Raw genomic sequence first — 25,910 nt, forward strand, 5'->3', positions numbered from 1 at the left:
TACACACACAATTCTGGCAGAGTAAAAAGAAAAAAGGTAGGATTTTCCAGGATGTTCATACTGAGACATCTACAGCCTCCCTCCATCTCCCTCTTCCCTCCATCTTTGGCTTTTTACAAAAAGGATCTAAATTTCAGAGTAAAACTCCAGTCAATACCAAGTACAGTTTGAATTGGCCCATGTTTCATGTTGATCACTTGTAACTCAAGGAATAACATAGCTGGTGACTCCCTCTAAAGTCTTAAAGTGACTTGTTCAGCATCATAAAAAAAAATTAATTGGCAGAAGAAAGATAAGCTTCAGTTCCTAACAGTGGCATTCAGTGGTATTAGCCATAACTGGGTTTTTTCACATTTTAACTAGGGTAAGAGATGAAGTAAGAATCTTGCCCCACACCAGGTTCATTGACTGCACTGACCTGGGCACCAGCATCGAATCTGTGCTCTGAGTAGTTCAGTAGTTTTATGGCATAAATAGGAGCTTCGTGGTGTACATGACAAAGGAACCAAAATAAGGCTATGTGTGGCTAGTTTGGTTCTTGTTACCTAAATCTTGACTGATACACAGAACTATTAAAATATGACTTTGCTGTTCCACATTTAGAGTAAGCAATACTTAAAGCATAACTTCTAGCTAATTTTCAAAGGATTTTAGATTATTAGATTTATGCAGAGATGTCTAGCATTTAAATTGTCAAGTGGTTGCCAAAGAAGGGCTATAGACCTCTCTCTGTATTAGTCGTTAGAAGGGAATTAGACACAAACTTCATTTAAGAGTTTCACAGACAGCTGCTGACAAGAGAAGTGATTGAGATCCAATATTAGGCTTCGTTTCCAGGATGTGAACTGCAGGAATAAGCTCCTCTGCCCCTATGAAAAAAGCCTCTTGGCCATGCCTTTATACCCCTGCTCTTTCCATGATTCAATCTCTTCTGTCTTCCATCTGCCATTCTGAGCCCACAGCAGCTGCAGAGAAATCACTGCTTATTATTTGTGCTCGGGTCAGAAGCAGATGTCAGTGCTGATAGCCTGGGTAGCTCTTCTGGCACAGAAGGCATGAAGGGGGTGTGAGATAGAGGTTACACTTTGCTCAGTGATAGGAAACCAAACCAAGTGGCTGTTCTGGAAACATGGGCTTCATAATTCTGTTTTGCTTATGTCCCAGAGGTGAAAAACAGTATGTCCACTCTAATTGTAGAGTCTGATATGATGAACAAGGATGGTACAGTAAAGCTTTGAAAATTGAATTCCTACATCTCATGTATAGAGTCTGCTGCTATTTCTTAGTCAGCTTTGAAGTACCTGGTCTCAAAATCCTCTTGCTTCCACTTTCCCACTATGGTGCCATCGGACCATAGGATTTAAAATCTCTTCCTTTAGTTTGAGCAACTGCCATGATTTTGGTAAATAATTGTTTAAAAAAAAATCATGTTTCACAAAAAATAAATTTCACTTATATACTGCCATTTTTAACATCTAAAGTGTTTAACTGTTAAATCAGTTAATCAATTTTTTTTTAAATTACATTTATATTACAGGATTTATTGTATCCTAGAATAAGGACATGCTCTGCCTGAGAAAACATCTGTCCAACATTCATTTGTAGCTTGAAAACAGGAAATTCTGACGGAGGTATAGCTTACTCATTTTTTCTGCTTTGGCTGTCTCAAGGAAAGTACTACAGCTCTTGTGGCATCACTCAATAGCCTGTTACCTATTCATAGCCAGTAATGATCCTCTGTGATCACTAACCTTGCTTTTCAGTGCAAGTGCTGACTTGGCCAGGGCCCAGTATGTTAATGGTAGCACCACTGTTTAAACTGGGGGAGGGGAAATCTGTTTGTCCAGTGCCCGTGTTTGACATGGCCTTTAGTTTAGTGGCCATTGAGTTCAAGGCATGTGGAGAAAGTCAAAAAGGGGTAAATAAAGCCATTTGCTACATGGCTGTCTTCTACTAATAAATTCCTAGATACTGGAATCACTGCTTGCAGGTCAGTGTGCATCTTGCTTGCAGACATGGAGTTGGCCCCATTTTCCATGTGGTGAGTGACTTTATGTGTACTTTGCAGATCATAATGTAAAAATTTAACAGGCAGACTCTGAGAAAGTGTGAGTGTTTTTAGGATAGATATATATATATATCAAAGTTCTTGGGTGTTTTTTAATTCTTCCAAACAGAATTTGGAGATCCTTGTCAGTTACCTTTTTTCTAAAGACAGATAGCAGTTACTCAGTGTGGTTGTTAGAAAGGCAATGGCTCATTAACTAAGTTTTCAGCACTTTTCTATAGAATTATAAGACATGGGTTACCTCTAGCAGGTGTTCAGGATATACATTCAAAGATCCATCTTCTGCAATGGGTAACAGCTGGTACAGCTGCCTTATATCACTCTTGTGGTAAGCCTGACAGAAATCAAACTCAGGAATTGAAGAAGAGGGATTTTGCTACAAGGCACAAGTGCATGCAGTTCATTTAATTATTTCAGGAAGCCATGCATACTTTGCTCATTTCAGACCAAAATGCATAATGGTTATATCTTTCAAATGCTTTTTGTGCAATTAATTAAAGATGTTCTTGGCTTGTTGGAGTATCTGGTAGGAATTGTATGGTTGATCTTTGCTGAGGCAATTCTTTTCCTTCCAATAAATCTTAAAGAATGTTATAGGATGATTCTTTTAGTGGGCCCTTTGTTATAGGAAACTCTACAGGATGGTGTTCTGTGCAGCTCTTTTATTTGTTATGTATGCAAGAACATTTGAGACTATAAGTGGACTTACTAATGTGCAGGTGGCACGCAGCTGTCTTCCTCTCCTATCACGCTGGAAGGTTTAAGCTCTTCTTTCTTGTAGAACCAGACCTCTGGGGAGGCTAAAAGACAGGTTGGACCAATCTCAGTTGAGATAAAGTAGAATTTGTATGGATGGGGGGACGTTCCTGATGATGGCTGTTGACAGGGCAAATGTTGTCTGTTCTAAATAAGTATATCCACATTTTTATTTTCATCTGCAAAGCCAGTATGTTATTCACAACTTCCTTGCCCAGGACATTGAAAGAAATTGATACCTCAAACCACCATCTGTGATAGGCTATGATCTCATGGCAGGCTTTTCTTTCTATTCTCAAGTCTTACAGAAGAGAGCATCCAGGGAAACCTAAATGAAAAGTAAAGCCATCACATAAATGAAAATTAAATTATTTCAAATGTATAAGACCATCGTAAGCTCTGTTCATATTGCAGTGAGGAAGGCTGAAAACTACTGGAAGCATGAATAATCATTGTTAAATACACCTCAGTTCCCAAATTGACTCTTATTTGAGATATATAGTCATTTTTGAGCAAATAAGACTCAGACTTAACCTCTACTGTAGTCTGTGAAGATCTAGTAATTCAGAAAAGCTAGTGTGTCTATATGCTTTTATTGGTGCAAGCATATATAGAGCCATAAGCAATGTGTTTATATATATTAAAAATCAAGAAAGGAATTGCTAGAGTTCAAGGAAAAGCATGACAGGACAAGAAGCCCTTTTCCTGCCTGGCATGTTCCTCTATTGCAAATAATCAGCTGATGATATATGCAACAAAGAAAGAATCACTGCATGAAAAACTGCAGCCTCCCCCAGTTATTGCTTTCCTCACACTCCTGCCAGAACAAGGGAATAGAGAGATTTCAATTTGATGTTGATGTTATTTCCTTCAATGGTTTTGTTAAAGTGCTGAGCGTACAGCTTGTTTGCTAGCAACCTTTGGATTTACGAGTTGCCAGTCCTGGAGACGTTACTGTTTGTCATGCATTTTCCTCCTGATTTCCCTTCTTTATCCTCCTGCCTTCAAACCTTTTTAAAGTCTTTGCACTGCTGATACTCACTCTGATGCTAACTGGTAGTAATGGAGGGCTGTGCAGCTGTGGCACTGCAGCTTCCCTGGATAATGCTGACCGCAGCCTTAGCAGCATGTGCCAGCTCAGCACATCTTGATAACTCATAATCCCTACCATAGGTTTTTATAGTTTGTCTGGTCTACTGTAAATCTCTAACTCACTGTCATCGACAGAGCTCTTGACCTGATTCATAGGCACCAGGAATTAAGCTCCTGTCACACTCTGTTAGAAGATGACACTATTTATGCTGTGACATTATACAAACAGAAATAGATGCTCTTGAATATATTGAAATGATTCAATATATTGAACAGCATCAAAGGTCATGTGATTATTTTGAATCTTCTTAATTAAGCAAAGAAACTAAAAAGAAGGAGGAAAAAAAAAGAATCTAAAAAAAGAACAAAAACCAAACCTGTGTACCAGCCAACACATTGAAGTACAGACAGGTTATCTGATCTTTTCTACTAACACATCTGAAATTTGGGATAATCTTGTGTGTAATAAGAAAAATATGTACATTACTAAAAATAAATAGTTCTGTGGAGTTTTTTTCCCCCTCTGTCTCACTGTGAATATATAAGATTGTCTTCAGTCCTATTGCAGTTTACATTGGTTCTCAGCTATAGAAGGATTCTGTCCCTCTAAGGGAAAAGGACCTCAAAAGTCTTAAAAGAAAGAAATTCAATCAAATCACTTTTGACATTTCAATGCAGCAGAAATTACATAAGTTGTGCTGTAAAAAGAAGCCCAGTCCAATTCTGTCTAGTTCCTCATTAAAGATCAATTTGTCTAATAGTGAGAACCCTGGATAGGGTACCAAAATATCAGAATTTTATTCTAGATCAGATCCTGGCTTTTCATGTGACTTTTGTACTAAGGCTTCAGTGCTTTTGATTTTTACTGCATAATTTCTAAATTTGGCCCATTCTTAGTGCAAGGTCCCAGTAGACTGCTCAGTGCAGCTGGCTAGTGGAATTTCTGATTGCAGGTGGAGGAGCAGGATGCTGTAATAAAGTGGACTTAATCTTTGGTGGCTCTAAATAAGACAGAATGATGAAAGCACTTTGAAAAAAATGTTTTAAAATGCATCACTTAACTTTTATTTGGTCATTCCAAGCATTTTTCCTTTGCTACCTGAACAAATGTAAAAGTTTTCAGTGGAGAAAGTAAAGTGGTTTAGGTTGTTATACATGATCTAATAGAAATTATCTTCATGGAAATATTGTTTCCATGTAAGTATTTTTACTTACCAGATTTGCCAGCATGGAAAAATTTGATAATTAGTAGATTCCTTGATTTCATTTGGCGAACTAAATATTTCTTGGTATAAAAACATGATTCAATGAAAGAAGCCTTGTTTGAGTGAGTACAAGTTTCTTTTAGAAAATTTATACTGGTTCCTATTTTGCATTTTTTCATAAATGGTGAGGAAACTGTTCTTCCTGAAAAAATATGTCTGATTGACCCACTTAACACAAGAACATGTAAATGCTCCGAAATTTTTTATAATTTTTTCAGACATTTCCCAGTCCCCTTAACTCGATCAGCTTCACGATCAGATTTCCAAATTGTGAAAATCTGATGAGAAACAATATGTGAAATTGTAAAATAATCACAGAGGAACAGAATAATATTGTATTTGTAAGGGAGGAGACTACACAAAGACCTTGTTGCACCACCTCTGCTGCAGGTAACTCTTAGCTATATCAGTAGCTGTCATCTAAAAGCTGCTTTGTGGAGTTAGTTACTCCGGTGCACATGCAGAGGAGCTGGCAGAGAAGGGAGCAAATACCTCATGATACATCCATCCTCCTTCAGGCAAGTTCAGTGCCATTAGCAAGGACTGGAATGGGCCCACGCCAGCTCCTTGGGGTACTTCTTCCCTTTTGTTGGTGATAGAAAGGCACTGGCACACAGAATAGTGAGCACTGTGTCTTCCCCTGTCTATTGTGTTGTCAGTCTGGGATTTCAGTTCCTACAGATGATGATTCAGCTTCTTTCAGTCATATTAAGTTCAGAAGGTTTGTTTTGCCCCTTGAATTGTAGAGGTACATATTGTCATAAAACTTACTTTGTTGAATTTTTGGCCCCATTTGACCTCATAGCCATATTTTTCCTCTAGTGGTGTCAAGAAATGTAGTGTTTTAATTTGTCATAGATATGGCCTGATAATATCTAAAAAATTGAAACACTTAAGAGCATAATTCAGTATTCTAATTCAGTGACTTCTCTGTGGTGTGACACCCTGTGATCTGTAGCACTTCTGTCTATATCTAAGGCACATTGGTGCCAACTTATGGTGCTAAGGAGACACAGAAGGAAAGACAACCACTTCTCTGGTATGCATTTCTTCTAGCCTTGGGATCCAGCAAACCTCTCCTCTGTGTGAGCTCTCTAGAGCTCTGACTGCACTGATCAGAAAAGAGAAGATCCAGCAGTTCCCCACTCCCAAGCCATGCTGAAGGTTGCCTATTCCAGGGCAGTCAGGGGTAAGATAACTGCTGCAAGGCTACCCTTGCCTGGATCCTGGAATAGCCATAGGTACTGTTTCGTGGTAGCACTCAGATGGGGTGCCTCCAGCACTGGCAAATGCAGGATTTCTAACATACAGATGGGTAAATCTCAGTTTCTCTTGAAATCTACTGATAAGGACTCTGCCTCAACTTGGGTCTTTTGAGTCCCTTGCAGGAATAACCAACCCATTGGGACAGAGGGGAACAAACATCTAGAGAGTTTGTAGCCTGTTGTACCCACAGTCCTAAACCATTTTAGCCATAGCACATACAACTGTTAGATTGATAGATGCTGATTTCTTCAATAGAAAAATCCTGTGTACTACTTGTTAGCTCGATGCATGTCAGCTGGCTAAGTGCTAAAGCTCTGTCACTACTTTAGCAACATCACTGCATCATTGCATGTCTTTATTGTAGAAACAAACGAAAATTATATAGATTAAAGCAGGATAAACAGATCTAGTTCTCTTCCGTACAAGAGAAGGTATCCAACAATGATATTTTCAAAATTCCAGTGTGTTTTCTTGTGCTTTATAATTTGATATTTCAGTGCACTGTCACTTGAAATTAATTGCAACTAATTAAAAGTGATCCACTTAGGACAATTGGACAATAGTGCCCTGGAGATTGCTTCATTCCCAGAGGTTTTAGTGACTTTCTGCTGTACTGGTTCAAGTCTTCAGAAGGGTGCTATATATCATAATGTCATTTTACATTGTTATTTCTATGAAAGCAACAATTTAAAAGAATCTCCAGTGAACTTTGAGCAGCTTTGCACTAAAAAGAAAAATGTTACTGTTCAAGATCTGTAAAATATAAAATATAGATTCAAAGAAATCACTTGACATGAATAGTAGTGTTAAATTTGTGCCATTATTTGCATGTAATATGTAATGTTGTAGTAAAAGGCTAACAAAGCATTTAGGCTGCTCCAGGGCTCATTGATTTTTCTGCACCTTTGTTCTAACTAGGTCAAAACCAATGCTGATCTTATTTTATCCCGCATATTTTTCTCATGTTTGAGACTTCTGTCCTAAAGTGATATAACACAGTTAACCCCACAATATATTGTGGCCTACAACACCTATTTAAAGAAAGGCAATACTCTTGTTTTGGTTTAGATTACCCTAGCCAAGCAGCTGGCTAATGTGACCTAAAATTCGGAATATACAGAGGCCCCATTTTTTAGTAACTTGGGTGAACTGTGGGCTTAATGGAATAAGGCTTGCTTTCATGTTAGGGAGAAGGCCAGTCATTTAAAGAATTATGAAAATGAACTTTGTAACCAGTGCAAACCTGTTAACACAGTTAAACAGCTCATTTGATATTCTGCCTCACCACTATAAACAGGAACATAGAGCCTACTAAAATTAGATTTTGTCCCAAGTCCCAAAGCAACAAATCTTCCTGCCTGTGCAACCCCTAATTAGAATACCTTATTCTGTGAAAAAATAGAGATGCAAAATTGGGATCAGAATGGTTCTTAAAGAGGAAAAGTATAAGCGAGGGGCTATTTTTAGACCATGATGAGGCTTTCAAACAAACTTTTTCTTGTGACACTTCACATAATTTCTCCACTGTGAAACGAGTTCTATCATAGAAATCAGCCCATTTGTTATAGTGTGTGATCCTTCCTCCCACTACAGTACATCTGGAACATCATCTCTTCTCAACATATTTTGTTTTTCTTAACTCGTGTGATTTCTGAACAGGACCATCAGTCAGTCTTTGAATAGGTTTGATTCAACACTGTGTTATTTCATTTCTACACAGTCATAATAGCACAAAAATCAATGAGTTGTACTGACAAACAAATGGAGTAATGTATTGGCAGATCGGACCTATTGAATCTATTTTGCTCACAAGACCATTAAAATTGGTTTTCAAAAAAACTTCTGCAGTGAGATAAGCAGTAGTTTAGTTTCATGCATAAAATCCATCCTGTCTTCTAGTACTTATCCTCATATTAATGGGAAAATGACTGCATTCTTCACTTTCTTATCAAGAAACTTTTGAGAAAATTTATGTTAAAAAATGTATGTATTTATTTGTACAACTGTAATCTCTATCTCTTCTACAGACTGAGAACTGATGACCTATATTAATGGATAAACTACAGAACGGAAAAAGCAGAGACAAAATGCTGGTTCCACTACATTCACCTGAGCTTTATGTCCAACTTTGCTGGAATTAAGAATTTATTGTAGGAATCTCCTTTCTTTATTTATTCCAACTCAGCCACACTAACCAGCATACAAAAGTACACACTTCCTTGTAAGCATGGCATTATTACCTTCTTCATTATGCTAACACAAATCTCTCAGCATTTCCCTGGTACTATCCCAATATCCCCTTGCTAGATGCAAAGTAAGATTAAGCAGACTTGCAGTGTGTTCTGTGCATGCTGAAATTCAGGTTTTGGCAGGCATTAAGAGAGAGGGTTCCAGAGAGAGTCAGTAGGAATGTTTTGTCCATCAAGATGTTTGAATTGGACAATAAAAGCACTCCAGGCAGTTGTAAGTTATAACCACTAGAAGATACCAAAAAAAACCTGCAGTCTCAGAGATAACTGAATTCAAGAGAATGCACTTTGGTTGGAAGATAACTCATGTCACTGCTGCTGAAGTTGGTTTTTAAAAAGTAATTTTTCTCTATTCAAGTCAGGGAAGAAAATCACTAAAACACAAGAATGACTGGGTAAAACTCAAAGAGGCTTATGTGCATTAGCCTTTATTTTGTTGGTAGACAGATAATTTTTTTCTCAGGGTGCTGGTAACTGATCACAGAGTTAAAGGGGGAATGGGTACTCTCTCTGCTTCTCTGTCCCCCGTCCTTCTTGTCCACTACTCCCCTCCCACTTTCTTTCTTCCCCCCACCTCTTTCTCTCTCTCTCTCTCTAAGTTTTGAACCTGTTTGAGGCTGTGGTCTGACATTCACTGCAGAAATTGCTTTACTAGCTTAAGACAAAACTCCTGCTGGCTTAACTTCTTCCCTTGCCAAACGTTACTGGCCCAGAGCACTGCCAAGTTAAGTGGATTACTTCAAGAAATCTTCTATGGTAGGTTGGACTGCCTTGGCAGACTTTGCAATGAAGTGGGTGAGGGTCCCTCATCTGCCCCACTCTGCTTGCTTTGCAGGATGCTGTGGAGAGCAGCACAAAAGTAGCAGTCCAGCCATCTCTGCTGTGAATCCATGACTGCATCTTCAGTAGATGCATTCAAGGAAAATGTAACAATTTCTAAGTGTAGTTTGTGCTAGATCTTCCTTACTGAGGTCTCTTTATGACACTGTTTTTCTGTACCCATCCTGAAAGAACAGATCAGGATCTCCTTGGTTTTAACCCACTCTGTCTGGCTGTTTCTGATGGAAGAGGCAGTGGGGTGAAAAACTGACAGATTAAATCTCTCAGATCCATCTCCCATTTACTGAACTTAAGGGGTGTTTAGTTGACTAAAGATATTATGACTTGATCTGTATTAAAGAATTGTCTTATGGCATTTCAGAACTGCTGAGATAGTCACTAAAGTAATTTTACAAAATTACATATACTAGGTATTCCAGTGTAAAGACAGACACACAGGGAGAGTGGATAGCACATGAGAGACATTTCTGTAGCTTTTATTAATAAAAATAATAGCAAAATGGTATCACAAATTCCTGTTCTTTCGCCTTCTCAGTGTAAACTTTCTGGATTTGTATTCTGGCAAACCAGTAAACAGAAATCTGGTTTTTGCAAACATTTTAAGGGCTCTATTCCATGGTCTACAACACCTGGTGTATCTCAGCTCTTGGCATAATTTAAACAAACAGGCCATGTAACACATCTCTCTCTCAGTCAAATAAAGCAGACTTGGTGTGCTGCCAATTCTGCTCTCATTTATTTGCGAACCCTGGGTTTTATTTATTCCCTGAATCATCAAACACATTGCAGAGAGTGACAGGAGCAGACAATATTACATCTAATAGCTATATAATAATGTAAATAAAATCTGGTAAATCAGGTACATTATTTGCCTGGTTTTAACTGCCCCACTTAATTTGGTGGGCTTGAACCAAAAGTATAGTAAATGAAAAAGCTTTTTGCACTGAGCAAAGCTAGAAAAAATATACCCATTGGACACTGATGCCTGTTATTTAGATTAAGTGAAAAATACCTTTAATAAAAAAATACACCTGGATGTAATACAAAATTTCCTGCAAAATTTGGCCATTATTGTCTATGGCAAAATGTCTTCTGACTATTGTGACTCGAGGATCAGCCCAGTACTGCCTAGCTGTGGGATACAGTCCTGTAAACAGCAAGGGATGTGAGGATCTGTGAAATGCTGGAATGCCTTCCAGTGTTGAGTAAGAGTTACTGAGATGATTACTGCGACTAGAGGGAGAGAACAATCAAGGGGGAAAGCAGGGATGAAAACAATGTTTTGGAGTTAAGAAGTGTGAGGGATATCACTCACAGTTCCCACAGGAGCAAAGGGGTCATGGTCAACAAACCATTGTGTGGATTAGATCTGAAAAACAAGTGTGTAGGTGACAAAACTTTGTATTTGCTTGTGCTTCTGTTTTAATGAGATTTGTCTAGGAAAGGTCTAGCTCAACTTTACATCAGATTGATTTCCTCTATAGAGTTGATTTAAACCGCCACCAGGTGAAGGATGGGAGCTGGCAGGTCAGTTACATGTTGCTTCTAAAGATAACTATTAAAAAGAGAAGTTAAAATTTTTGCATCTGTAGTATGATGATGAAATACATTTCTGAAAACTGATTCCAAGAAAGGTCTTCAAGAGCAGCATGCTTATAATGAATGGAAATTGATGGCCTGAAGACTTTTGTGTACAGTTTCTGACTATAAAGTTCACCAAACACTCACTTTCTTCTGTTTATTAGTTGGCCATTCCTACTAGGTTAACATGAAAAGAGAAGACTCTGCAGTACTTTGGGCTGTGCCTTGACCACGTAATTGGAAAAGTAAATGGTTTCCCTATGATCAGAGTTGGAATCTGTGCCAAAATGACTGAGCTCCATTCAAAAACCACTTTTCATGAGTCATTTTGTGGCAATGCTTGTTAAGAAATGGCAAAATACCAGGAGTAAAATGATCAGCACACCTCAGGCTGCTAATAATAACAAAATAAGCTTTCCCTACAGTGAAACTGGCTCCTCTCTAGTCTTCACACTTACATGAGTTTCCTATGCAAGAGTAAGTCAGAATCAGGCCATGATTCTTTTTTTCTTTAAAAAATGTATTTTAAGATCCCAGTGTATCTGCTGCCCTAAAACGTAAAGTGCTTAAATTTTCAGTTTGTGAAGGAGTCCCAATGTCATTTAGCATGTGTCTCTTAGAGAAAGAATGTCTGCAGTATTTTGCATTTGAAGAATGAATGGCAAGGCATAGTTAGAGAGGCTGGAATTCAAGAATCATTGGCCTCACTACTAAAAGCCATGAATCACTGGCTTGACTGTTCCAGGTCCGGCTCTGGACACCCCTCTGTCTCCTAAACCCATCACAATATCTTAATTTGTACTGCAGCTACTCATGCATTGTGCAATGCATTCTTTATTACTCTGTTCTACTTATGCATTGTGCTCAAAAGACAGAGTTTTTTTCCCCCTGCTTTTCTAAAAAAGCAGCAGAGGTCTGTGAGTCGTGTCAGATTTGAATCTAGTACATGCTAGAGAAAACAAGTATTTCTCATCTTCAGTGTAACAGTTTGCTCTCCAGAATTTTAATAGTCATACTGAGGAGAGTATACCCCTTTATTTCTGAGGATTTCATTCCTTCCTCTATTATGTGGGCTGGGCACAGAACATGGCCCTAAGTATTCTTCATGTGATTTATTCTACATTGACAACCACTTAAGTGGAGGCAAAGTTAGACCCAAAAGGCACAAAGTGATGAAAGCTGGAACTGAAAAATAGCATGACAGTCAAAATTGCAGAGTTTCACACAGCCCCTGCTCTAACAGTGTTAGAAAACTCTTGGTCGAAAAGAATCCCTAAGAGCCCTCTGGAAACCCAATCCCATGACTCATATGATCTCCTTGAAGGCTTTTTTCTTTCCCTCTACAAAATGACATTGAATAAAGCCTGGTGACTATGCTACTTGCTGCAATTTGACAGCTTTTAGTCAAAATGTTTTTTATTTACAACAGAACTTCTTTAACCAAAGTTGAACACGCTGGCATCTGCAAGTCAGACTGAGCTGGTTTTGGTTGGGTTGTGGGCTAGATCTTTCCACAGAGGTGGAATGCCTCCATGGCAGGGGATGGGAAAGGATATGCCCTACCTCAGGAGCTTTGTGATAAATTAACACTGGTGACTCAGGCAATGTTTCCCAAGGACTCCCAAGAGTTGAGATGGCACTTAGTGAATCAACACTTTTGTGTTTGCCTAGTTCACTAGATTGTTTGAAAGACTGACAAGCCAAAGCCACTGCATTACCTGCGGCAGGTGAAACCAGGAGGAAGTAATTCTGGTCACTATTTGTATTGTGGCTGTTCAAAAGTAAACAGGAACAGAGGACTACCCTTTCCTTCCCAACAGCCACTCTGTGTTGATTCACAAAGGCCAGATGCTATCTGATCTTCCCACTGGGATTCAGTTAAGAATGCAGACCTCGAATACTCAAGTTCCCTCTGAGTATTACATAAAACTGAAAATTAACTGGGCTGTTAAAGGAGCATGCATGACAGATATAAATAATTTTTTTTTTTTATTATAAAGGTGTTGTTTTGATGATTGCTTTTTGGGATATGCATGTAGGTTTAAAAGTGTTTTTAAGATAGAAACAGCTAATCCATTGAAGCTAATCAGTCTTTTCAAGTTTGTGTGTTCAAGACACTTTCAAAATCCAAACAGTACAAAAAAGTATTTCCAGAGTTTTCCAACTTCACTGTCAACAGCTAAGAAATGGATCAACATGCTTTCATAATCTTGTGTGTGTATGAAGATGCAATAATAAACTGGTTTTTTCCTCTGGCATAAGAAATGGCATTCAGAAGAAAGTTTAAAAAGGAGGAGGACAAAGGAGCACAGGTAGGCCTTTTCCAAGTGATTTTTCTAAAACAAAAAATCAAAATTAACTAACCTTATGCCAAAATTTGTATAAGAGTACAAAAATCTGAGTTCTGTTCTACCTTCTTTTCTTTACTGAGCCTTAAACTAACTGTAAGTAGCCCTATGCTTGCATGATTTATCTCTGACAATGTTGTCAGGAGGCTGAAGACTTTGAAAGGAGACTTTAAAGTCAAGAGTGCAATAATAAATTTTTTGTAGTTTTATGTCTTTTTATAATACTGCTTTAACAAAGGATGTCTTTTCTTTGCTCTTCAGTCTGGATTTCTCTCTTTCAACATGAGAAAATTAAAGGTAATAGATGTATGCTGAAGTCCATGCTTCTTTCACTGTTCAGTTGGTGGATGAGAAATAAATGGGGCTAACTTCTCTTGCTGATGAGCTACATGTATTTTGTCTATATAAAATTTTATATAAAGAGTATAAAAAAGCGTTTTCTCATTTCCTTAGATTAAATTTTGCAGATCTGGTACTGCTCCCCTTCCTACCATTCATAATAACCTTTGTGTCTCTAAATTATAAATTGTATAGTCAGCTGGCATGAAAATGAAGGCGTCACCTACAAAGTTAGGGTTGTCATCTGTCTGACCCAAACAATGGCAGTGTGGATTATCATCAGGAAAAGCTGGTTTGAGGAAATATGTGGATCATTAAGCAGGCACCAATCTGTCACTGCATAGGTGCAAAAACATACTATAAAATATAAATGCCAAATGCTAAAAGGAAAAGCAGCTGTCAGTTCTTTGCTGTCTTCATAAGGTCTCTCTTGCCTTGGTAACTTTCTTGAACTGATGCTGCCACCCCAGTAAATACATATTTGAGCCATATTCCACAGAGGGGAGTGGAGGCTGTCACTGTATTAATGAAGTTCCAAACTGAGCTCTGTATATCTAGCTTATGCTAATTCACATGGCTTCTTAGTGCTTTTTTGTTGTTTAATAATAATATAAATCTTTCATGTATTCTAACTAATGCTTCAACCTGGATCCTTTACCTGGATCCTATTGACTTTTCAAAGTGTTCTGCATTTCAACTTATTTTGTGCTAGTTAATGAGCAAGCAATGATTTTTGGTTTGCTACTTACTACAAACCTGAGACAAATTTAAATACTGCTGAGACATTTGAGACCTAAATGTCCAGCACTGCATATTCCACCAACATTTTCACCATTGCATCATGGTAGTAAAATGCTAACTTTATTGTATGTTACTTTGAATGGCCTTCAGAATACATTTACATGCAGGGATGCAGCCTTCTTCATCAAAGAAGTGTTGAGTAGCCCACATCTTCTAGTTGGCTTTATTATTCTTAACTATTTAACAGTAATCTCTGTAAGGTAATCAACTGTGCATTTCTACAGGTAATAGTATTGGCTCATAATTGGCAATGTTAGTAGTATTAAAACTTTAATAACAGAGTTCTAAAACTATTAAGCAACAAACTGCTTAATAGATTAAGTTGCACTGAACTTAAAACATGAAAAAACACATATACATAAAAATTAGAATGTTTTCTGTTCTTAATCTTTTCTTCTGTGGGTTTTTAGAGCAGGTTTTTAGCTTGTCTGCTTTCAAATAAATGCTTATAAAGTAGAGTTTATTTTGGATGATTGAATTAGAATTATGTGCATGCAACTGAAATACAATAGCTTAAGTCAATTAAGTCATTAATTCTTTCAAACATCAAAATAATCTTTATATCTTAACATGGTTTACCATTTTGAAACTAAACCAGTTATTGGTATAATTTCAATGTGTATCTCTTTAAGCTGATAGAATATTATCCAGATTTATTAAAAACCAAGCACATCTTCCTATTACAGTTGTGCTTCAAAAATGGAACAAATGGATTAACAAGTACTCTGTAATTATATCATTAGTTAATGGTATTTCAGATACAGTCTGATAAAAAATAATTAAGATGATGTGGTATTTTAAACTCACTATGTGAGTCTTACTGCTAAATACCTTCTACAAAATTTTCAAGGAAGGTTTTTTCATATATTAACTAAACTGGGAGGACCAAATACTAGGAATAAAAAGAATACATTTTTTACTCTTAATTATCTGTGTTCTCATGGGACTATCCTTATTCCTTTAGTGGTGATCCTAATCCCTACTCCTGAAATGCAGGTAAGTGAGCTGTTAGAGGCACCCTCGCTGTCTTTTGCCCACTGTATGGTTTTGTTCCTTCATTTCTTGCAGATTAAAGTGAGACAATCCATCCCTTTTCAGAACATAATTATTTTTGCTTGTGACATCTCTTCCCAGGACTTGGTCTACACAGGAAAATTTTGGTCTCACAGGTCTGTCCAGACTATTTTCTGTTCTACATTCATTGCACCATAGCTGTGCTGGCAAAATTTCTACTTTATATGCACTTATACCACCAGGAAATTCTGTTGCCAGTTTTTCAGGCACTGCTTGAGAAACAGGTTTGTTTCTTTTGCTTACCTAAACCATATGCCTTAAAATACAGATTGCTTTCATCTTGGCTTTACTAGTAAACCTTTGAAGAGCAGACATGTCTGGGAGGTACCAGGACTCAGTTTTGGAGCAGTACCAGCTCAATGACAGCATCCTCTCACTATGGTATGCAATAGCACAAAAATCCTGTGAGAAAGATGGGGTTTTTGTCCCTCCTTATCAGTGATTCTTTCAGTCCTCTAACCACGATCACTGATAAGCACCACAGATATCTGCAGCTTGTCAAAGATTAAGTAATTAGTTAGGTAGAGCTTCAAGTATGGGAACAGTGAGAGTAAAAAGGACAGTGGCAGAAAAGGGAAGGTCTTCACAACCTCAACATTAAAAACACACCATAGATGGAAAAAACTGCTTCTTAAGGATTCTTGGTAAGTAATGTGACAATCTAAGTCATAAAATCTTTAAAAGCTATTTAAAGGTCAGTGGATTCCAGTAAATTTGACATTAGTGCTTTGAGGTTTTGAAATTAATGCACTTATTGAAATATTTTATTACCTCTTTTTTTCTAGTCAATAGATAAAGTAGAATTTTGTAGTCTAATTCTAATTAGACATAGTCTAATTCTTCAAGCTGCCATTATGTCAATCAAAAAAATCAAAAATACGTCTGACTTCTGGCAAATAAATTATTTTGGCAAGTAAATGAAATGCTTTTATGGTTAGTTTAGTGTTTTCCTAAAACCCCAGCACAGTCCAGAAAGCATTCTGCCTTTGCTCTTAACCAGACTTACTGATTGCTACACATCAGCCACAGACAGTCTCTAATATTGTTTTTGCTTTGCCCTAGCAACCTTACTAAGATGCATCTTAACCCACATTGGCCTAAAAACAATGCAGGGGGCAGTGGTTGCTTTTGAAATTATTACCACCACCATTTCCCTGGTGAAAGATAAACACATATTAAATAACAGACATTAATAATTGCATTAAAGGGATGTTAAAAAAATAGTTTCAGGAAAGAGAATAGACCATTAATGAATTACAATATTAGTGAAGTAGTTTGAGCAATAGTTGAGATGTTTGTACTAAGTTGATAAATGCTGTGCAAGTAAATCACTTGCATCTATCTTCTTTTCTATCCATAGTTCAGAGTCCTTTAGATCTCCAAAGGTTGTAGATAATTTTTGCACCCACTCAGTCAATGACTGGCAATGCGACATGGAGCCGCAGTCATTCATTCTGTCAGTCAGCAGCCCTTGATAATGTGCCTGTCAATATAATTCAGTGCCTGCTCAAGGAAAGTGACACTTTGAATAGTGGACACTTTTGAAAAGCATTCATACAGGGTCAGTTCCATGATAAATAAATATATTTTGTGTTTGGAACAAATAGGCAGGAGCTGGAGTCAGAGCAAAAATACACCACCAGTCTGCAGGATATATTAAACTGCAATGAAGAGTGAATATCATAAATGCATCTTTGGGTTTTTGATGCTGTATTAATGATGGGATAATAGATAATAAAGTCTTCAGGATCCTACTTGGCTTGATTGAGCCCTGATCCATGACCAGGGGCCCTATGCACTGGTACACTATAAATGAGATATTATAATAATAGTATCAATAATTCTTTAAACCCTATTAAAAAGGGTGAATATTTTCATTGCTGAATGAAAAACACAGGCAGAACTCTTTAATTACCACTAACAGTGTGTTAAAGAAAGTATTTATATGGCATACGGTGTTTAGTTTCTATTAATACAGGCTGAGAATGTGAGGAAGAAATATGTGATAGTGACAGGATTTTTAATGGTACCTCACCTTAAATGCATTTTAAAATATGTAAATCAATAAAAAAATTATTTGTAATAGCAGACTAAGAGTGCTGGTTAGCCTTACTGCTGAATGAAATGTATGCTACAAGCCCTATTACCATACATCGTGGGAGATGTAGTTAGGATTAATCTGTCAAAAGGGATGGTTTAGTGTTGATGAATATGACATGTGACCATTAATGATGTTGATTTTATCTCCTGAGATTAGCATGATTTACTTCGGATGGATAATAATGTCATTTGCTTGATGCAGTAGATCTGTTTACGAGCTGATTAAATTGTAAGGCCTTGCTTCATTTCATGCTATTTGGTTTACAGCTTCATTACTGCAATCACAAAAGCTGTGGAAATGTCCCACATCCCATGTCACAATAAATCATTGTTTAAGATTGCAGCTATGTATTTTAGCATTTCAGTTTTGCATGGACCATGCATTCCTTAACAAATATGTGATTGGGAATACATTAACAAGATATTCTGGAGCATACTGCTGCAGAAATGTAGAAAATAAGCCTGAATCTTTTAATTGAGATTAAGGAAGCACTTGAGTAATTAGCTGTAACAAATTACCTTATTATTTAGACAGTGAAGTAAACGTTTTTGTTGCAAAGATGATTATCATAAATCTGCAGAAAAGTGACAGTCAAACAACCATAAAGGAAACTTGTAAGCAAACTACATTTTCTGCCTATTACCTTTTATATTTAAATAAAATTTATCAGAGACATACTCCAAAAAGAATGTATTTCTTGTTCAGGGATAGTATATGTTACAAGCTATACCATCTGTAATTACTGCACTGGGAAGAATATATGCATGTAAATCACAAAGGGAAAAAAAAGAATCTGTTAATTATAATGGCAAATGCTAATGTTGCCATAGTTAAGGCTGTGTCAACGTTTTCATTATAAACCCAGTAATAAAGGAAAGGAGGAGAGAGGGAGGGTGGTAATCAGCCATCAGAGATTGCTGTGTGCTAAAATTTTGTATACAAAAAGGCACAGTCACACCATGTAAATCAGATGTATTGGAGAGACCATGCTCACAGTCTCAGTGAGTGGAGGACCATGGCCAAACTCTCAGCCTGGGAGCAAGGGTCACTTTGTTGCAATAATTTTTTCACATTTCACATTAAATGATATTGCTATTTTTATTGTACATATTAAAAAAAATGTTGCATTTATCAGCCAAATGGGACCTTTCAGAGCTTGTGGCTTACCACTAGCTGAATTTGATAACTGTAGTTGATTAAGTCTTGGTTCTTGTGTGCAATTTTAATTAAAGCTTTTATATTTCTTTTGAAGAGCATGCTTAAATAATTAGCTTAAGTTGGGTATTTTATTGTAATAGAATGGAATTTATTTTAGTTATTTTTATTCACCCTTTTTTTTTAATCCCCCCAAGTTGGTTCTCAGTGGATTTCAAGCAAACATGTCAAGTTTGCTTACATGTGAATTCTGCTGGGTTATAATATGGTCAGATGTGATTGTGAACTTTGTAGCAGATCTGTGAACCTTTCTCCCTTAGCAAAACTCCCCTCTCACCTCAAAGTATTTCAGCTGGCAGGTGAAGAAGCAGGAACCCTAAGAAGAACTGTACTCATGTATATGTATACAAATATACAGGCCTGGAGTACCCAAGGATTTCCAAATGTGTTGTAACAATGACCAAAGTCGAATTTTTTCACAAATGATTCATGACTCGGTTTTTGTGGTTGGCCAGTGTCATGTCATTTGGAAAGCCAGGCCTTTTTTTTTCAATGGTTGGTGCATGAAGCATTTTGGAAAGGAGGTTATTTTGGCAGAGTTCATGCTTTGGATTTGGAAATAGGTAACAACTCTAATGGTTGCAATTCAGTTCTGTTTGGGGACACATATACTGAACTGATTTAGTTTTCCAGCACATTGTGGCTGCTAGGCATAGATCTTCTCCCCCCTGACTTTTTGCAGAACCAGTCCCTGTTGACATTTGTAAAATTAATGAAAATATTTCACATGTTGAAGTGTTGATTTTTCCAGCAACATTTAACTAATCAAATTAAAACAGTGATAAACATTTTCTCCTGTTTTCTAAATAGCTCTAGACCTGAGCTGATGAAAACATATCCTTGAAAACAGAGGGATGCATACATCTTTTGTTTTGTTTCCCTTTTTTTCACAAAAAAATAATTTAATTGCTGTGACAAAAAGGGAAACCATGCTTTGAATCTTCATTGCTTCAGGAAAAAATTGGTAATATATGGCATCCTTACTTAAGTGGCTGAAATGTTTTTACTGCAGTTTCACACTTTTATATTTTATAACTTTGAAATTAAACTAAACAAAGGCTCCCTCTCTTGATGAGCTGCACCTTTTGAAAACAATTTGGTTTCTAGCCAAAATGGAAATGCAAGGGCAGAATTCTTCAGGGTAGACATTCTTTCGCTGCTATTCCTGTTGAAACGAAAAGAAAAATGCCCTTGAAAATCCCAACTGCTGGCTTCACTGAAAATATATAATTTTACCACTGACCTGCCAGGGATGGTTAATTTAGTGTAATTTATGCACAGAAGAAAATCCCTTGCTAGTGCTGTGAGGTGGAGAGGCTATCAGCCAGGTTGTGATAGTAGTTTTGTGGAAAAGGACACCTTTAACCTGCATGGCTGAAGTCATCTCCTTGAACTTTAGCAGCCACTGTTTATATTACCTTGGGAAAAAGTACAAAGGACATGTAATTTCTTAATTCCCACACAAGCTGTCCCCAGTCTGCCCTTTACCATTCCTTAAACTCTGTGATGTTTGGGGAATCTACTTAAAAGAATAATGATTCCTGGTTGATGCTATGAGTTTGTTTTTCTGAAAATGGTGGCGACTTTTGAACACACCTGTGTCTACCTTACTGATAAAGCTCTACTGTGGTAAGAGTGAGGAGACTATTTGATCTCTGTGACTGAACCCTGAATGAACAATTTATACATTCAGAAAGTTGGTGGCTGCTGGAAGATGATTCATCAATCTTCTCTGCAGGTGCCTTCAAGTATAACAATTATTGAACTTGGACAGGAAAAAAAGTAAAAGATGGGTTTAAAATTATTCAGATGGATGCAATTAAATAACAGAAGCTGATTCTCTGAGTGGAGAGAGGAAAACCTGTGCAATATTTTTCCACTGGAGAATTGGTTTTGCTGCAGGATTGTTCACTGTTAAAGGAAGCCAACTAACCTGAAAATAATTAAAAAAAAAATTTGGTCTTCAGTGGTAGGTCCCTGGGTAGCTTTAAGGCAAAAAATTCTCTAGACTGATGTTGAAACTCATGTAGGAAAATATATTATTCCTCTGGTTTTGGATCTTATCTACAGAGAATATTCTTAAAGCTCAGACAAGGTCTGCAGATGCACTAAATTGAACATTTAAATTGTATATTCACGGTCATCTGCATAGCTGGGGCTCTTGGGTACCAAGAAAACTGGTGTTTTGGAAGCCAGCACTGCTGCTGAGTACTTTGTTGGACTGCAGAATTTCAGTTGAAAACTATGTCCAGTGATGTGCTAGCATTTTTCTGTTTGAATGCTACTCTCAGAAGGGGTAATTTCCCAAATTTAGACCACTAAGAGAAAGCACTGAATTTTCCTTCAGCAAACAATTTATGTTCATGAAAAAGCTTGCTGATGTCAGCACAGTTGTGCAGGCATGTATTGGGTGAACATATTCTTTGAGAGATTCCTAGGAACTGGTACTTCCTAATCTGTGGCTGTTCTAGAAAGCATCCAAATGGCTGCTGAGAAGGGTCAAAGTCACAAGCAAGGAAAATCTACAAGGCAGTGTGTATGCACATACTTGCATTATGACCATGGTGAGCCTCACTGAAATATTTAGTATCTGCTCAATGGCACTTAGTGTGGTGTGTTCTGAGTAACTTTAGGCATCAGAACCATGTATTTTCTGAAGAACTATAGATTCCTGAAAGATATCTTGTTAGATTTCACGAAGAGCAAAATCTCTGTGATGATGTAGTCTGATATTCTTTATTACTGGGGCCACAGAATTTCATTGAGGAGCACCTGCAATAAGTATAGCTGTGTCTGATTGAGCTAGCTAAAGAATATGAAGAGAAATTGGGGCAGATAATTTGTTACTTTCTCCCTTCATAGAGTTCAAAAATAGGCTTTGCAAAAAAGCAATTGTGCCTCCTTCAATTATTGAGACTGCTGTAGTCAAGCCTTTTAATGAACAAATTTTGTAGAATTTAGGGTCTCTGAAGTGCAAAGCCACAACAGAGTGTGCCTCTTAATGTGCCATATGAGCATTATGTTGCTGGCTTTCTCTGTCAAAGCTGGCATGTATCAGAATGCAATAAAAGAAAAACTATTTCATTCAAAATTAAATGGCCACATCCAATTAAAGACAAGACTGAAGTCTGAAACCGTAAAATCCATTGAAAGTTCCTTTCTGTTTTAGAGGAAATGTACCAATTGCTAATGGAAGTGTTACTCTAAACCATTGGCTACTAGTTAACTATTATGTGTTCGAGCAGGATTTGTGGTTGGATTTTTTTTTTGTCATTCCTCCTCCTTAGAAGATTTGGGGAAAAGAACAGAAAAGTATTGAAAAGGTTTCCTTAGTCTTTTATCTTTTGAATCAGTGTCATACTAACAAAAAGATGTTTTGAAGTCTTTAACCATTAATTGACTAACTGGTTTTCTTTAGACATAAAACTTGTCAAGGCCTTGATTGTTGTGAATCCATGGTGATAGATTCTGGCTGACTGCCTAAGTACAAGGTCTCTGAACACTAGGATAACACTTTCTGAAACAGTTGGGGCTTATACCCCATAATGCCATTTAAACAAACTTAATTGACTAAAACTTTCACTTTTGTGTGTTCTGTATGAGGTACTATTTGCAAGAAGAGGCCTTTTAGGAATAGAACCTAAGTGACAAAATCTGACCTCTACCTAGCCTTAGATTTCTCAATTCTTGTTTATTTACACAAAATAAGCCAGTATGAACTGCCTAAAAATTCACTACAAGCAGAAAATTTCTTATATACCATATTTTTTCACTAGTGAATAACCTTAGAATGAGTCCAAATTGAAACTCTATGAACAGCATAAAATTCACACACTTTTGCAGTAAGAGTAATCATTATCTTCAGATAAGTGCCTATACATGTCAGTCAGTAGGCCTGTTCTAAATTAAATTAACAAAAAGTTTTAGAGAAAGCTAAGAGTTGCTTTTTTTTTTTTTTTTCCAGTTGTTGTTGTAGTGAAACTTTAGCAAAGAGATGACCCTTGGATGATTTTCTTAAATTTTGAGTTCTGGGCATATGCTGAATTATAAATCTGTCTCTGCAGGTAAGTGATTTTCATTTTCCATTCTTCTTTCACTGGCAAAGTAACTTGGGTTTGAATGGAAGCAGTAAGTCAGGTTTAAATAATATACAGGAATGATAAAACTCTAATACTTTTTTCAGGGAGCATGACAACTCTGGGATAACTCTTTTATCTCTAGGAAGCCTTCAAACATCACAAGGTAAAATTCTTAGCATCTCTAAGGAGTTTTGAATGGCTCACATGACATGAGTTTGTGACAGTTGTCTACTCTGTAGTTGTCAGGGCCCTCACAGCTCAAAAACTTCACCTGTGGTCTCCCCCAGCCTCTGTCCACAGGCTCTGGAGCTTCCTCAGTCCCTGCCTGAGCAGGACCATTGTCATGGGCCCCACTGATCCTGAGCCTCACCCATGGGCTCTTGGCCTTGATCTCACTTTTTTACTACAAACCTGCTCAAAGGTCACAATTCCAGCTGCACCCGCTGGGTCTGATCCTGACCTGCAGATGGACTTCCAGCTTGACCTTGGATTTGCCTCATCACCACAAACTTGTCTGATTGTCTGAGCTCTTGGTTGAATATCAGCTGCTATGGTCCTGCCCTGCTTCCTCCCTGGGACAGCCAGGACCCTGCCCTGGTGACATTGCCCTTGGTCCCTGTTTCCCTGGGAGAGCAGCTGCCCTTGCTGCTTCCTGACAGAAATGCAAACGCTTTGATCTTATCAAAACAATATTGCAGACCAGAACCAAGTGCCAGTCTTTACCCTGCAGTAGCCATGAGGTGATTTCTGGGGGGAAAGGGGGAGTATCACTAAGGAGCCCATCCAGTGAAGCGAGCTCCTGTTAACAGTTCACTTGTTTCATGAGCAGAGCATTTCTCTCAATTATTTTCCTAGAATGGCCACAGAATTTTAACATAAACATCCCATTTTCTTTTAATGCATCTTTGAAAAAATACTCCAAGAGAAGAGGATTTTATGCTGAGCAGCTCTGTTATGAGCTAAAAATCACGTGGCTCAGTTGGTACTTGGCCTTCACAGGCCCATCTCACTACAAAATAGAGGGGAACAGTAATTTTTTTTCTCTTGAATTCCTAGAGGTACAATCAATGTGCCAGTTGTTCCTTATAAGACAATGCAACTATTATTAAAGTTTAGAGTTAGTATAAACATATTTCTGATTTAAAGGATTTTTAATATATTTATTTCTTAACTGGCCTTGGTTTTGCTAACCAAAACACAAAAACCACATCCACCCTCAAGTCTCAATTTTATTTGAAGACAATTTTTAATGGAAAAATGTTGTTCAATAGTTTTCAATTAATGGAACAAATGTTCTGAAGTAAATTTTATTTTTTAAAGTTTTGTGTATATTTATATTGATACATAAAATTACATTTTTGCTATGCAGAATTTGGTTTTCTTGACTTCTGCATTCAACTAAGGACTTTGCTGTTAGAAGGCAAACATTGGTGATGAGGCAGTGGTTTGTGAAGCAGCTATAAATGTGATATATCCACAAACAGAGAATGCTTTTAAGATATCTGAAATAATAACTCTGAGACTATGCCAGCTTTGTTAAGTCCATTATCTCAATCAATACATTGCACTTGTATATGTGATATCTAAAAGGTATTATTTAATTATTATGCAGGTCTTATTTGACTGCAAAGGCACTGAGAACCTTTCAACATTAAGGTGCAGTGTCCTTAGGCCAACTCTTTAATTTATCAGGACAAAGTTATGAGATTACTCTCTGAATAGCAGTGTATCTTATCACTGTTTTACAGAATCAAGTCTACTGAGAGCATACAGCACAAAGCTTAACAACACAGTTGCACAACAGTAAAAGAAAATGTTTTAGAAGGAAAAGTGTTGCTGCCAATAATGCTAGGATGCTGAAATGTACAGTGATCTGTATTTTGATATGCTGCATCCTTACAGCTGAAAATTGGATGCAAAGACAAAACTACTACTAAGAAAATGTTCCGTACTGGCAAGAAGAAAGCATCTGCCACCACTGAAAAAACGGTGTGTAATCCTTGTAGGGCTGTGTGCCCTGTCTTCACAATGAGTGGTAACCGGTATGAAGGAATAAAAGGGAATGTATTGTTCTCCTGTAGAGTACTGTTTATTTACTGGGGTTTTTCCCCTAATGTTATAAAATAGTTTGGATAGTTTTTTGGTATGACTTCATGACCCTTCCTTTTTCCCCATGAACTTGTACCTTAAAATATTTTAGAATTTTATCAATTTATTAATAATAAAGATGTGTTAAGATATCAAATACTGTCATGTAAAACATTACAAGAATCCCTTCTGCCAGAAGCAAACAACAAAGTTGAAAGGTATGTGTTAAAGGAACATTAATGACCAGCAACACAGTCTCACTAGTAGGGGCAGTGGAGAGTTGAGTGCTTGCATGGGAATTGGTGGGAAGCAGGAATAGCTGTTTGCTGCACAAGCTCATGGGCTTGCTCCTCCTCTGTCAGTCCCTGCCTGTCTGTGGGTGTGGAGCACTACCCACAGGTACCCAGGGATGTTAGAGCAGGGGGCAGGCACTTGAGTTAGTGGGGCAGTAAGGCAATCCTACCGCTGCCATCAGTTCTGCCCAGTCATTTCTGCTCAGCATTAGAGAAAAGGGCAGCAATTTCATCCCTGTTTCCTCACTTCTCTCTTTCTCCTTTATAGTTCTCAGTTTTTTGATGAATGAGAAGGGCTGGCTCAATCTGCATTACAAGTGTTTAGGCAATTCTTGCCATAGGACATCCAGGAAAAATGTCTCTGTTCTTTCCCCATCTGCTCTACAGTAATCTGGGTGCTTGTCTCAGACATACCTAAAGTACAAAGCCCCAACAAAGCAAGGAAAGAACAAGGG

The sequence above is a fragment of the Melozone crissalis genome, unplaced genomic scaffold, assembly GCF_028551555.1.
Source record: "Melozone crissalis strain CALT ecotype California unplaced genomic scaffold, PUWL_Pcris_2 ptg000019l_1, whole genome shotgun sequence".
NCBI classification, from domain to species: domain Eukaryota; kingdom Metazoa; phylum Chordata; class Aves; order Passeriformes; family Passerellidae; genus Melozone; species Melozone crissalis.